The sequence below is a fragment of the Ursus americanus genome, chromosome 9, assembly GCF_024610735.1.
Source record: "Ursus americanus isolate L20-20 chromosome 9, mUrsAme1.1.p, whole genome shotgun sequence".
Taxonomy (NCBI): Eukaryota; Metazoa; Chordata; class Mammalia; order Carnivora; family Ursidae; genus Ursus; species Ursus americanus.
The window spans coordinates 44,659,581-44,674,425 of record NC_142135.1 but is presented as its reverse complement, the minus strand read 5'-3'; the positions used below and the strand labels follow the sequence as shown (position 1 = coordinate 44,674,425).

The 14,845-nt window shown below is 36.7% G+C and overlaps 1 pseudogene; it reads left to right on the top strand.

Moving 5' to 3' along the window:
* Window positions 1–11,637: 11,637 nt before the first annotated feature.
* LOC123797979 (ferritin light chain pseudogene) lies at window positions 11,638–14,610 on the top strand (annotated as a pseudogene).
* Window positions 14,611–14,845: the final 235 nt, after the last annotated feature.

Below are 14,845 nucleotides of genomic sequence, written 5' to 3'. Positions count from 1 at the left end.
ACCTGAATCAGCAGCTTTAAAAAAGTCTCAGCTGGACTGATGGGAGAACCCGAGGAAAAGATGCTTATTTGAGGAATAGGCTGTCAGACTGGGATAAGCTAGAACTGGGACATCTCTGTTCTCAGTTATCGGCCAGAACATGGTGGTGGATCCACAATGGGAGCAACTGAGGCAATCAGGCAACTCTGCCCTCCCCAGCAGACTCTCTTGAAGGAAATGTGAGGAGCTCACCTCCTCCCTACCACATAGCCATCACAGATACTGTGTAATATGAGTGTCAACCCAGATAGGAAGAAGGCAGGCCTGTTTATTGGAGGTGTGGGCACAGGGGAGGGGGCTGAAAAGCCCACCTGATACTGACATATTGATAAAGGAAGAGGAATATAGAAGTTAAACGCTCTCATAAAAAAGTAAAGGGTAGGGGGCTGACACAAGCTGACATGTGTACTTCATTTTTCCCAGTTTACCTATTACGTTAGCCACCTCACCCCTCCCCAGGAGATGGGTAAAGGAGTGGAGAGAGGCTACAAAGGATAAGAAAATGCTTGGAAAGAAGAATTAAAAGTGCCAAAAAGTGTGTGCCCTCCGTATACGTGGATGGTAGTGGTTTTTGTTATCTTGTGCTGTTTAATTCAATTAGTATAGGTAATTCTATAGATGAAATTGATACTTTTCTACTTGAGAACTTGTTTACTGTCCAGTTTTTCCTCCCACTCCTTATTTTTACTCCTTAAAACCACTTCCTCTTAATAGTCAAAAGTAATATAAGGATATATCGATTTTAAGTGACAAAAAATCTTTAAAAAGATTTGAAAAATTGATTTATTTCACACACATTTTTAAAAATGTGATTGAATATCAAAATTAGGTATATTTCATAAGAGGTTGAGTATGGAAATTCCAATGTACAAGAAGAGATGGTGCTGGAAAACAGAGTAGTTATTGGGTAACTATCAGACTGGAAGACTACTTTGAGCAGAAGAAAGAAAGCAAGGTATCTGAACTGAGGTTCAAGATAAACTCACCGACTATTAATCTTGGCAGTTATAGTTTAGAACTTTCATTATGTCAGTAATACCTGTAAAAATCAATACCTGCCATAAGTGTGTGATTTTTCCCTGATTTCTTATGCAGTAGTTCCTCTTCTCTTGCACATAAACTGTCTTGGGTGGGACAAAAATTAGATCAGACCTTTCATGATGTCACCTGGTTTAGTCTATTATTTTTGTTCATCTCATGGTTTTGTTAATTGTTACAGTGCAAATATTACACGAACATATCCAACTAACACATTTCAAAATTTACAAAAATTATCACAGACTCAATAAAGTGTCCATCATTATGTGACAACTTTTCTTAAAATGTTTTTTCAGGCAATCTACACTGAGAAATAATTCTGTCCTCCAGGTAGGGCTGAAATCCCTTCTATTTGTGAATGTCTATACCTTCACTTTACTTAAAGTGAATGCTTTGACTTTACTGGAAATTTTTAAAAGAAATGAGTACCATTCTGAATTTACATCTTAGTAGGACTTCTTGATATATATTTTTTTTCAATTTAATTTATAGCTACTTAATTCAGAGTCATAAAATTCTTTGAAGTATTTTCCTATTATAAACAATTTATTTTTGGAATTGAGTTCAATTATCCTTAAGGCAATAGAATTTGAACACATTTATCTGTTCAGGCAAATTTCCTCCACTTTTTAAGATACTACTTTTTTTTTTCTTTTCCTAACCTCAATATACCAATAGGTATATGATTTGGTTTCAGGTTTGTTTTTATAAAAAGTTATAAAATAAATATATAGTAAGTCATGATTCTACCAAATTTCCAGATAATACCTTTTTCTACCATTTATATATTGCAAATCATCATGTAATTTCTACAGCTCACTCTGAGCCTATCTTATGTTTTAGTCCATATCTTTCTTTTAGTTTGCATAGCAACTATAACATGGAGTTCTTTTTCTACCAGATTCCATTGATCTACTGTAAATACCAGCATTTCTGTCATAAGCACCCACAGAATGAGCACGTAGTTTGTATGTTCATGTACTTTGAAATCACTTTAGTAAAATCAAAGTGAACAAAATTTATTAACCAAAGAATGCCGTAACATAATCAATTATATAGCAATACATCTTATATAATAACATAATAATGTAATAAACAGTTTTATAGTATACATGGGGTACATAACAAGTAAAGTGAGGTAATATAAATTTTCTTTTTATAGTTTCCATTTTATCTTTTGAGATTCACTGTATGTTCACTCCTTCACCCCACCTATGAATAATAGTGAGGTACACTACAATGCTAATAGTCTCAAGTCCACTTTTTTCTATTAACTTTTTCTGTTATATGAGCCACATTAAATAAAATTAAAAAGCAAACAAATTTATATTTAGAAGTTTCCTAAGCTAAGGATAAATGGTAAATCAGAAGAACACAAAACATAGATGGAGACAGGAGAAGAAAACAGAGGAAAGCAATGAGAAGGGAGACTATCTCCATAACCTTGGTTAGGTCTAGACAAAGACAGAGAGGGGCTGCTGAGCCAGAATTTTGTGATTCATTATGTGTAAGAGTAATGGTGTGTTAAAAAAAAAATAGCATATTTATTTGCATCTTCCCAGAAATGTGTTTTCCAGGAATTAAGCAACTTAACTAGAGGGCAGTACATCTCCAGGCTGAACAATATATTGAGCATTTCTTATTTCTAAGTTGTATAAATATTTTAAGTGGCCAAAAGACTGGCTCTAACTTATTTGATGACAATAAGGTAGATCTCTGATGTTAGATCTTGGCATTCTTTAACCATGTTTATGGCTGATGGAATGTTTAGTAAGTGAGACTTAGAGGTTAACTGATTTGATTACCAACTTGAAAGACAAATCAATCAGACATATAGAGTGGCCAGATCAACTCAAAGCTAACCCACAAAGCAGTGTATTTCTAACAACAAATATAGTTATCTGTCACTTCTGATTATGACTCAGGGACTTTGATACAATGAAATCCCTAAGTACTTCTTTCACATGTGCAACTGATTTGCATAATTTGTATGTAAGATACTCCACATAATTCTACTGTACTTTGAGAAAAATAGTTATAAAGAAAGCAGTAGAGAAACCCAAAGCCAATACTGATCTCTCTAGTCAATTACTTATGCTCAGTTACACTGTGAAATCATTAGGAATTAGTGATCCAAGAACTTTGCTATACTGGGCATTAAAGAGCAAGTGTTCTCAGTGCTTAACCCTGTCTGTCCACGAGAGCCGAGGGTAGGTTGCAGAAGATGTCCAGATGAGTGCCAACACCGTTACTGTCTGTGTCTTAGTTACTTAGCCATATCTAAGTAACACGCAATAAAAATGACACAGTAACAATTTTCCAATTCATTTGCTAATCAAGTAAACAAATTTGGGAGGCATGAGTTTTTGGGGCTGCTTCACTTTTTTAAAGTAAGTTATCCAGTTTGACAGTGTTCATTGATTATATATATATTCCCTGGATAATTTCATAAATTGATACAGTCTTGGTTTGATTTGGAAAAAAAAAATAGCCCGCTTGTTCTCATCACATTATCCTTTCATCTATCACAGTCCTCTTATTAACATCTCATCTACTTTTAGAGGCAAATTTTACTGTATAAATCTCTGATCCTGACTTTGTTTCAATATTCTTTGCAGATTTAAATGCTTTAATTCAGTTATATCATCTGGTATATTATCGTTCTTTCTTCCTGGCCATATTCTTTGGTATTTTGGTAAAATCTCCACCCACCAGAGGAGAAGGCTGAAGCCCTCCCTCTTCTTTCCTAATGGCCCCTGTATTAAGAGCAAACAAACAAAAAACATTTCTATCTATCCTGCAGAGAAGCTACTAGCACAGATTTGGAAATCCTGGAGTGACTTCATTATTTATGTGGAGCCAGAGGCCCCACTCAGTATAGTATTTTTTTTTTTAAGATTTTTTTTATTCATTTATTCGACAGAGATAGAGACAGCCAGCGAGACAGGGAGCACAAGCAGGGGGAGTGGGAGAGGAAGAAGCAGGCTCCCAGCGGAGGAGCCTGATGTGGGGCTCGATCCCAGATCGCTGGGATCACACCCTGAGCCAAAGGCAGACGCTTAACCGCTGTGCCACCCAGGCGTCCCTCTCAATATAGTATTTCTATCGTCATGTTCATTTGGTCAACTTGCTCCCTGTTCTGGGAGTAATGAGTACTCTGCAAAATGGGTTCTTCTAACTTTGATTCTTTAGCACTGGGCTTTTCCAAGAAGTTACATGCATACTCCTAGCGACACCCCCTAAATAATTCTGGTGTATCTGAGTAAATCTAAGTGTCTTTCTTGAGAGGGAACATAAATAATTGGCTATTGAAATCTTCAAAGAAAGGTCTTCTGTATAGGGTCTGATAGTTGCCAAAAGCACATGAACTCTTACTCTTGTATTGAATCTGCATCTTTCCCCTGATTTCAGAGCAAGGAGGAGAGTGCTGATTGTCATCTGACCCCTCCCATTGCCTACTTAGTGGACAGATGCCCTCGTGCAAGCCTATCTATCTATCACCTGACTACGACTTTGTCCAAGGATGTCTCATCCAATAAAGGATTTGTTCACTAAACCACTAGCTACCTAATGAAGAGACAATCAATAATATACGTAAGTTTACTAACAGACAAGGTCTTGTGGTCTTTTAAATGAATCTCTGGTAAGGGAGTCATACTTTACAGAAATTATAAAACTAGGCCACATAGAGGCCCACACAGAATTGCTCAGCTCACACTTAGTCTGTGTGCTTCCAACTAATAGATATTATCCTTTGGTCTTCTGGGTGCATTTCAAGAGTTAGGCAGCCTCAAAATCAGAAGAAACCAGCCAAATGAGAAACTTATGGAATCCTATCATGTGAATAATAAGAAGCTACAATTTCCAAAGATGTTCTTCAAATCCTTATTTATATTATATTCTTAATATTCAAAGAGGAGGTTTGAAACATAAGTTTTGTCATTTCCAGTAGGGGTGAGCCCATTCACAGAATATGGAGAGAAAAATAATGATAATAGTGAATATTTATTGCATGCTTACAATGTATCTGGTACTGTTCTAAATGCAATATTTATATCAACTCATTTAATCCACACAACATCCCCTTAAAGTAGATATACTGAAGCACTAGGGAGGAAATTGTGGCATAGAGAAGTTAAGTATCTATAAGTGGTAAATCCACAATATGAACTAATTGGCCTGGTTCTGGAGCCCATGCTCTTAACTGCCTAGCTTAATACTGCATAAAAGAAAAAAATCCCAATACTACCTAATTTTTAGTAGTTACTGGGTAGGAAAGAAATCTAGCACTCTTTCAGTTCTGTCTGAGTCTTAGAACTATAAGTCAGACAATTAGAGGCTGAGGTTAATGCCTTGACAGTCACATCTAGATACAAACTGATCTGAAACCATTTGGGAAGCAAGACTACCAGAAACAGAGGAGAATTAAGTTCTCTGACTCTTGGTTTTGGCTCAGGTCATGATCTCAGGGTCGTGTTCTTAGGGTCGTGAGATCGAACCCCGCCTCAGGTTCTGCACTCAGAGCAGGGTCTGCTTGAGATTCTCTGTCTCTTCCTCTTCCTCTGCCCCTCACTCTGCCTGCACTCGCTTGTGCACATGCTCCCTCTCTCTGGAATAAATACATAAATAAAATCTTTAAAAAATAATAAAATAAAATAAAATAAAATAAAATAAAATAAAATAAAATAAGAACGTTATACATTGTATACATAAACTGGGCTGGGATTTTTTTTTAACAGCTAAAGATTCCTATGGGCAGGTAATTCTTTCAATGAGTTTACACATCAGAACATATACTGATTATTTTAGTTACTAGCTCTTTCTGTGGCTATGAGCATGTTACTCAATCTCTCTGTGCCATAGTTTAGTGATTTATAAATCAAGGATAATAACAGAGCTTATATGATGAGGTTTTGTAATAATTAGGTGAGTCGATAGGTATAAAATCATTTGATAATTACCCAAGATATGGTAAATACTAGGAAAATATTGTGTTCATATCATTATTATTATTATCCAGAACTCCCAACCATTATGGTCAGAAAAATGTCAAATAAATAGCTATGATATTGTTCAAGTTTACATTTTATCCATGATTTCATTACCTTCTCCCCACAACCCCCCAGAGTCTCCTGGTTTCTTTTTGTAAGTAGAAATGTGCCTACTAGAATTCCAGCAATCCTCACGATCTTGATTTCTTCTCATACATTTCCGAATCTCTCATTCAGATGTTTTAGATAAAAATTTGTTACTATCCCCATGCTGAATTCAGCCTCAGAAGTCCAAAGGACAGACAGAGCAATCAACACAACCCTCCTATATCGCTTCCCCCATTGGCACTGTGCTCTAGACTTCTAGTCCATTCTTTGGGACTCCACCAAGCTGCTCTACCTGCCTCCTAAGCCAGGACACTGCATTCTTAGGGGACCATCAGGCACACAATATTATCCCAAATAACTCTTGAACTAAACACCCTTACTCTCATTTTGCCTTAACCAGTAATCAAAACTTACTTCCACTAACTCTTACATATGTTGTCATGAAGTTGTTAACTTATTTCTTCCACTAACTCTTACATATGTTGTCATGAAGTTGTTAACTTATTTCCAAGTTTTCATTCTTTCTTTATCCATAAACTTGACATTTGTAATTTTTCTTCTCAACTCCGAACCTTGACTCACTTGAAAAGAATCCTGATTCTCCACACACGTTATTTTTTAATCCAAGCTATGCTGCTTTGGGCTACCATGAGAACAGTTCCTGCAAATTAAAGAGCTCCCAGTAACTGGACTACCTAGTTCCTCTCCAGGGACAATGTCCCAAGAACCAGGCATCAACCTAGATACAAGCTGTGTGGTCAGTTAAACAAGGACTGTTGGATGAATACAAAGTGTATAAAATTAGCTATGCAAAAATTTTTGCATAGCAAAGAATATTGCAATATTTTCATGTGCTTAATAATGCTCCTGTATAATTTATAACTTTTATCCACAAGAGGCAATAAACACAAAAGAAAGGAGAAATTCTACATTAAATACATGATGACTTTTTTAAATTCTGTAAACAATTGTAATATAAATTGGAAAAGAATTTCTTATGAAATTCGCGACTGATCTAAAGAATTCCCAAAGTTCTAATGATCTAAACTTCATTTTGAAACATTTGGAAATGTAATTAGGCAATATGAATTTCCTGAATATGAAGCACAAACAATTGACTTGAAATCAACTTGGTATATTTAAATTGCACATATTCTTTGAAATATTTTCTTGAACTAACAGAACATGTTTCAGGTCAATCATTTTGGCCAATTTTTAAAATAAACTTTATGTTGGGAAATAATTATCTATAAATACCTCACATTTCTGCATGATCTAGATCTTCTGAGCAAAGGCATTTACAGTCCGTTTAAGAATGTTTTTATACAAGGTGACATCACGGGAGAGGAAAGTTTAGAGATACCTCCCTCCCTTGAGATGTTCCAGAGGGATAAAAACCTCTCTGGAGGAGATTTACTTATATTTTAGAGTAAAAATAAAGTCTCTATCTCCAGAAGTAGATGAGCAGTTCACCAGCAGTTGTATATATAATCAGAATTTTCTATTTCGAGGATTTATCCCCTGTTATTTATTCTGCAGGTACAGGTACCATTCAACTTCCAGCATATCACCCTGTGGGATTGGAACTCAGGGAACTGGTGCTATGAAGTTAGCATCTAGCTGATTCTTTTGCTGTAACTAATAAACAGTCTTTGTCTCTAACCTAGGTGTCTTGTGATTTTACATGTATTGGTACTGGCTGAATGTGTGTGTTCCCTCCCCCATCAAAAAAATTATATTTACCATAAATATTGGGAAGTAGGACCTTTGGGAGATAATTAGGCCAAGAGGGCTCCACCCTCATGGAACCCTCATGAATAGGATTAGTGCTCTTGTAAAGAAGAAACATGAGAGCTCTCTCTCTCTCTGATCGCCACCATGTGAAGACACAATCAAAAGGCGGTATCTGCAAACCTGGAAGGGAGCCCTCACCAGACACCAGGTCTGTCAACATCTTGATCTTGGATTTCCTAGCCTCTAGAACTGTGAAAAATAAATTTCTGTTGTTTAATCCATACAGTCTATGGTAATTTGTTACAGCAGCCCAAACTGATTAAGACAGTTCAGATGAAGTTAGGTAAAACCTCAGATCCCTTAGAGTTTCTGACTTAACATTAATGAGATATCCATATATAAGATAAAATGAAATCATTTTAAATAGTTTGATGAGCATTGGCACATGTATATGCACATGTAATCACCATGATAATCATGATATAGAATACTTCCATCATCCAAAAACTTTCCCTTGTGTTTATTTCCAATCAATCTCCTCCATACCCTCAGATACAGGTAATCGCTGAAATATTTTCTAAACTATGGATTGGATTGATCTTTCCTAAAATTTCATATAAAGGGAATCATGCAGTATATAATTCTGTGTTTGGTTTATTTCACTTGTGATTATTTTCATTTGTGATTTCTGAGATCCAGACATGTTATTGCTTGTTATAGCAATGCATTCCTCATTTTTATTGATTAGTATTCCAGTGTATGAATATTCTATAATGTACTTATGGATTCTGTTACTGAGAAACACCCAGGCTGTTTTCCAGTTTGGAGCTACTATCATAAATCTACTATAACTAGTTTGCAAGTCTTTGTATGGAAACACATTTTATTTCTCTTGGGTAAATATGTAGGAGTGGAATGATTAGGCTGCATGGTAAGTGTGTCATTAGCTTTATACAATACTGCCAAACTTTTTTCCACATTGTTTGTGCCATTTAATATTCCACCAACAACGTATAAAAATTCCACTTGCTTCATATCCTCTCTAAAACTTCTGTTAATCTTCTTAATTTAGCCATTCTAATGGCTGCATAGGGATGTTTCACATGTTAGATACTGTCAATTTCCATTTGGCATTCATTTCTATACTCTTCTATTCCCCCTATCCCTAAGAGTGACAGGAATTGGAAATCTAGAGCTATTTTTCCTAAACTCCCTTATGGCTAGGTTTCTCAATACAGTTTATGTTCTTTCAATGAGATTAATCATACCACATTTGGAAGGTGTCAAGGAAGTAGGGACTACCCTGGGATTTTACAGTTGGACAACTGGGCTAGGAAGTAGCTGGAGTCCATGTTTTTCTCCATCTTACCAGATTCATGGGTATGGGGAAGCAATGACATCAAGTGGTCAAGAAAGCAGTCAGTTCCTAACCTCTGGGTTGCATCTGTAGTAGTGTATATTCTTGAAATCAAAAAGAGTGGTGACTTCCTGACTTTCATTTCTTTAGGCATCCAGTGATTTTAAAATCACTTAATCTTAATATTTTTCTGTTCGGAATGCTAAAGTACTTTCTGTTACCCGAACTCTGATTGATTCGATATACATTTAAGAAAGAAAAAAAAGTTTAAAAAAATGTCTGTGAAAGGGATTTTTAGGGGGAATTGCCTCAGCATTCTAAACTTCTCCAACTTAATTCTCAGTGAGAATTGCGTGATATCATGTTATCACTGTAATAATTTGTTAACAAAGATCTGTTGGCCACATATCAATGATGCTAATACTTATTGAGAGTTTATTATGTACCAGGAACTCTAAGAATCAATTCAGTACTTATTACAAACTTAGGTCAGTCGTAGCACAGACACTGTTATCTTAAATCCATTTAGCATTTCCTACTTTATACCAGAAAAGGATTTAAACCTAGGTCTGTCTAAAATAAATTCCCACCAATTTTATTTCCACCTTGTTGCCTCTCTGACAAAATTTGTCACTAATTATCATTTTCTACATCACCGGGAAAATAGATATGCACTCTCCCAAGTCCTTGGTCTTACCTACAAACTTACCTACTTCTGACTTCCTTTCTTCTTTTCAGGGTTGTAATGGAAATCATTGTTTTCTCCTTCTACTTAAGAAAAAACCCTATTAGAAATACTGTATAATCCAGCAATCCCTCTTCTGGGTATACATCCAAAGGAAATGAAATTAGTACCTCAAAGAGATATCTGCACTCCCATGTCCACTGCAGCACTATTCACAACAGCCAAGATACAGAAGTGACCTAAGTGTCTGTTGATGGATGAATGGATTTAAAAAACAAAAACAAAAACTGTGATACATACATACAATGCAATATTAGTCAGCCTTAAAAAAGGAGATCCTGCCATATGCAACAACAGGGATGAAACTGGAGGACTTTATGCTAAGTGAAATAATGCAAAAAGAAAAATACTGCATAATGTCACTTATATCCAAAATCTAAAAAAAAAAAAAAATTGATTCTCAGAAGCAGAGAGTAGAAAGGTGGGAGAGATGAAAGATGTTGGTCAAAGGGTACAAAATTGCAGTTGTGTAGGATGAATAAGTTCTAGAGGGCTAATGTACAGCATGATGACTATTGTTAATATCGCTGTAATGTATACTAGAAGTTTGCTTAGATTTCAGAAGCTTTCACCAAAAAAAAGTTAACTGTGAGAAGAGATGGATATATTAATTAGCTTGATTACAGTAATCATTTCACTATATATGTCTATCAAAACATCAGGTTGTATACTTTAAATGCATAATTTTACTTAAAATGCCCCTATTAATCGTATATGATTAAGTGAGAGACCCAAAACTCAAAACAACAATGAATAAAATAAAGTCGATATGTATTTCTCTACTGTGTCGAGTTTGAATATAAGAACTCCAGGACTGACCAGGAGGCTTCATAAAAATGGACTCTTTCAATACTGCTGTTCCACTGGTCTAAGCATACAGGTTTCACTTTATGGTTGAAGACAACAGCTCAAACTCCAGCCATGTCTTCTACATGCTAACCAGCAGGAAAAAGGAAGAGCTAAAAAGTAAAATGATATGTTTCTGATTCTAAGCATACATGCTAAAAATTGCACACACATCTCTGCTTAGAGTCTATTGGCCATAAATTAGCTATCTTTAACTCTAAGGTGGCTGAGAAATACAATTTTTTCCCCTAATGTCACAAGTCAGGCTAAAAATTAGATTCTCTTAATAAGTAACAATTGGAAACTTGTTCTTAAAGAAGAACTAGTGAAAACATCCACATACTCGATCTCTATTCTATAGTCCATCTTTCCTTCTAAGAGATTCATTCTATAAAATGTATACAGATCCATCATAAAATAAAAGGTGTTTGATGACCTGTGTTATATTTAACTCTTCTGTCTCAATTTCTGTCATCATCATCTCAAATTCTCCCTCATCTCCAGACACTTGGTAATCCACTGTTTGCAAAACTCTGTGTGTGTCACTGAAGGCTCAATCAGATCAGGGGCGCTGTCGATAAGAACGACTACAAATAATACTGAATAAAGAACTTAAAGGAATTCAACTCTAAGCAGGAATGAACGTGGTGAAGAAGTCTGTGCAAAGCTATTGTCTCCGAGTCTGAGGATGAGCCTGAAGAGGCATGACTCTCTTGGTCTAGAGGTCAGAAAGAAAAGCTGAATATGGAGGAAAACGATGAGAAACCAGAACCACGAGGATGAGCTGGAACTTGCATCTTTCTCTAGCCTCTGCTATCAGCTTCAATGCTAGGATTGCCCTGCAGGAAAAGCTGACTCTCTTGAGCATAGATCTGTTCATGCGCCCGGCTCAGGATTCAGAGAACCCATGGAAGAAAATCCAGCAGGAGAGAAAGGAGCTGCAGGCCTGCATGTTGACCCTTGCCAACAAAGTAAGTCAACATTTCCACGTGTTCAGTGCCCCAGACCAAACTCCAAGACATAAAACACTATCACTGCTCCCTCACTTCTGCCTGCCAAATCACATGCAAATTCATCTTGTCGTCATCCATAATCCAGGACAACGCTGGGAAGGGGATGTTTGGAAAGGTAGTTAGAGCTCAGTTTATTTGGCACAGAGTAAACCTGTGTTGTTTGGGTCTCATTTTAAAAACATACTTCTTCAAGATTTCTTTCCATGACTCCTGGGTTTTGGGGTTTTTTGTTTGTTTGTTTTTTATTGATCATATCTGCCCCCACAAAATGAAAAAATAAAACTTTTCAGTCTGGAAAAAGGCACAGATAGGTTTTTCATTGAAAAAAACAAAAAAAAAAGGTTTTGAAATAGTCCCTTCAGTCTACGGTCATACCACCCTGAACGCACCCAATCTCATCTGAAATAGTCCCTTCAAAGTTAAAGATTTTCTCCATCTTCTTCCACTTAGAACCATTTTTGGAATTTATGGAATTGATTTCATTGAATGATTTTGTTTTCACAATTTTAAGAATTAACTCTGGCAGTTTCTATATACACAGAAGCTTTTCTTTCCAAGAGGTAACTTCTGCGAAGAAAGACAGTAAGATGGAGGCCGGCACGGTAAGTTATTTGTGAATCTCGACCTAGCCCAAAGGCCTTGGATGTTTGTTATGCACTAGATTTTTATTTTCTCACACATCTCTACTGAATAAATAAATGTTGTAAGTAGTGCAGTATTTTCTTTAATTTTTAAAATCTTATCTGTATTATTTAATGGGAATGGAAGTTATGAACAAATATGTCAAGACAATCACCAAGCAAAATCAATTGAGTACTCTTTGTCAGGGTGCCTTTTCCATACTTGTAGATAGAATATTTCTAACGAAAGGAAAAATACAAAGAACAAAAAGTATACCTCTTACATAAAAATTAAATTTTCAAAGTTGTTCCCAACACACCTGTTTTCTCCCTAGAGAAGTCTCTGTACTTAGTTGAACTTAATTATAAGTAAAATGAATTGTTAGGTTCACAGGATATAAAGTCAGACCATGGGAATGCACAAAGTATTAAATCTGAAATACAATTTAGTTTTTCTCTGGAAAAATTTGTCATTTTTTCTGACTTGCACTTCAGAAGTTTTTCAATGTATCAAAACATTGGTTGATTTTAAATATTACAGAAGTTAACAAAGAACTTGCCTGTTTTCAACTGTGCTTCTCCTTTCCTCTAATGTGAATGGCCCCAGTTTTTTCATGTTGGCGACATACTGAGCGAAGTGCCTTTATGCTAATTTGGAATCACCCTGTCCTATGCTTAGCAATGCATTAATATCAAGATAGTTTTTCATTTTTGAAAAATGAACCATGATTTTTTAATAAAAATAAATCGAATATTATTTATTATATTTGACAAGCTATTCAGCTAGCTAGGGCAACATTTAGTGATGTCCCCAGATAAAGATTTAGATAACATTCTTCAAAAATAGGAGTCCCTGGTGAATTCTTAGGACTTGGCAATGTTTGTGATTGTTAGTTTTGCCTGTACCTCTGCAAAATGGTAAAAAGTGAATCAGTTCGTTAAAGAGCTGTCAGCCAATTGAAATTCAGAAATAGGCTACTGATGGTAATTAATTAAATTCTACCTTTTTTTCTTAGTGTATTAGGTACATTGACTAAGTTGCAAAACAGAAACAATCAGCTTAATGTACTTTTTAAGTCAACAAAATATTGTATCATATTTAAGAGAAATAAAAAATGATTTTTGAAAGTGTAAATCAAATGAAACATTGAAGTATTTATTCTTTCTCAACAGACAGTATCACTTTTAAAATCCAGTGCATAAAGGCAGGGCACTCAGCTGTCCTGTGGATCTGTCTCTAGCTTCAACAGTGTTTGAATAGACCCAGGGACGCCCCTTCTACCAGCCTGAGACCACCCTCCAACCTTTTTCCAGTCACAACCTTCAGAGACATCTTCTTGGCCACCCTCTGCCTCCAGAACCAGCCAACACCCTATTTTGAGCTTAGCTCCTTATTACGATTAACCATGAACTCCCAGATTTGTCAGAATTATTCCACCAAGGGGCACTTGGGCGGCTCAGTTAGTTAAGCGTCTGCCTTCGGCTCAGGTCATGATCTTGGGGTCCTGGGATCAAGTCCGGTGTCAGGCTCCCTACTCAGTGGGGAGCCTGCTTCTCCATCTTCTTCAGCCACTCCCCCTGCTTGTGCTCTCTCCCTCTCTCAAATAAATAAATGAAATCTTAAAAAAAAAAAAAAGAATTATTCCACCAAGGGGGAGGCTGCCATCAACTGCCTGGTCCATGTGCATCTGTGGGCCTCCTACACCTACCTCTCTCTGGGCTTCTATTTCCACCGGGAGGATGTGGTTCTGGAGGGTGTGGGCCCTTTTTTCTTTCAGTTGGCCGAGGAGAAGCATATCTGCTCTTGAAGATGTTAAACCAGCTCAGCCTCGACACCCTCTTCCAGGACGTGCAGAAGCCATCCCATGATGAGTGGCATAAAACCATGGATGCCGTGGAAGCTTCCCTGGTTCTGGAGAACCTGAACCAGGCCCTTTGGGACCTGTATGCCTTGGGTTCAGCCTGCACACACACCCATCTCTGTGACTTTCTGGCGAACCACTTCCTAGAGGAGCAGGTGAAGCTCATCAAGAAGATGGGGGACCACCTGACTAATCTCTGTAGGCTGGCTAGACTGGGCAAGGATCTCCTCGAAAGGCTCACTCTCAAGCCTGACTAGGAGCCTCTGAAGCCCAGCAGCCTTTCAAGGACCCTCTGGCTTCCCCCTGGTGCCAGGGCTTGTGCCTGAGCTTCTCCCTGCAGCCACTAAGTAGCATTTTAACCACCTTGGAGCCCTCTCACAAGCCCTGGACCAAATGGAACAGTAAAGCTTTTTGGTGCCAAAAAATAAATATATAAATAAATAAAATTTAAAATTTAAAAAATGATAAAAATTAAAAAATAATAAAATCTGA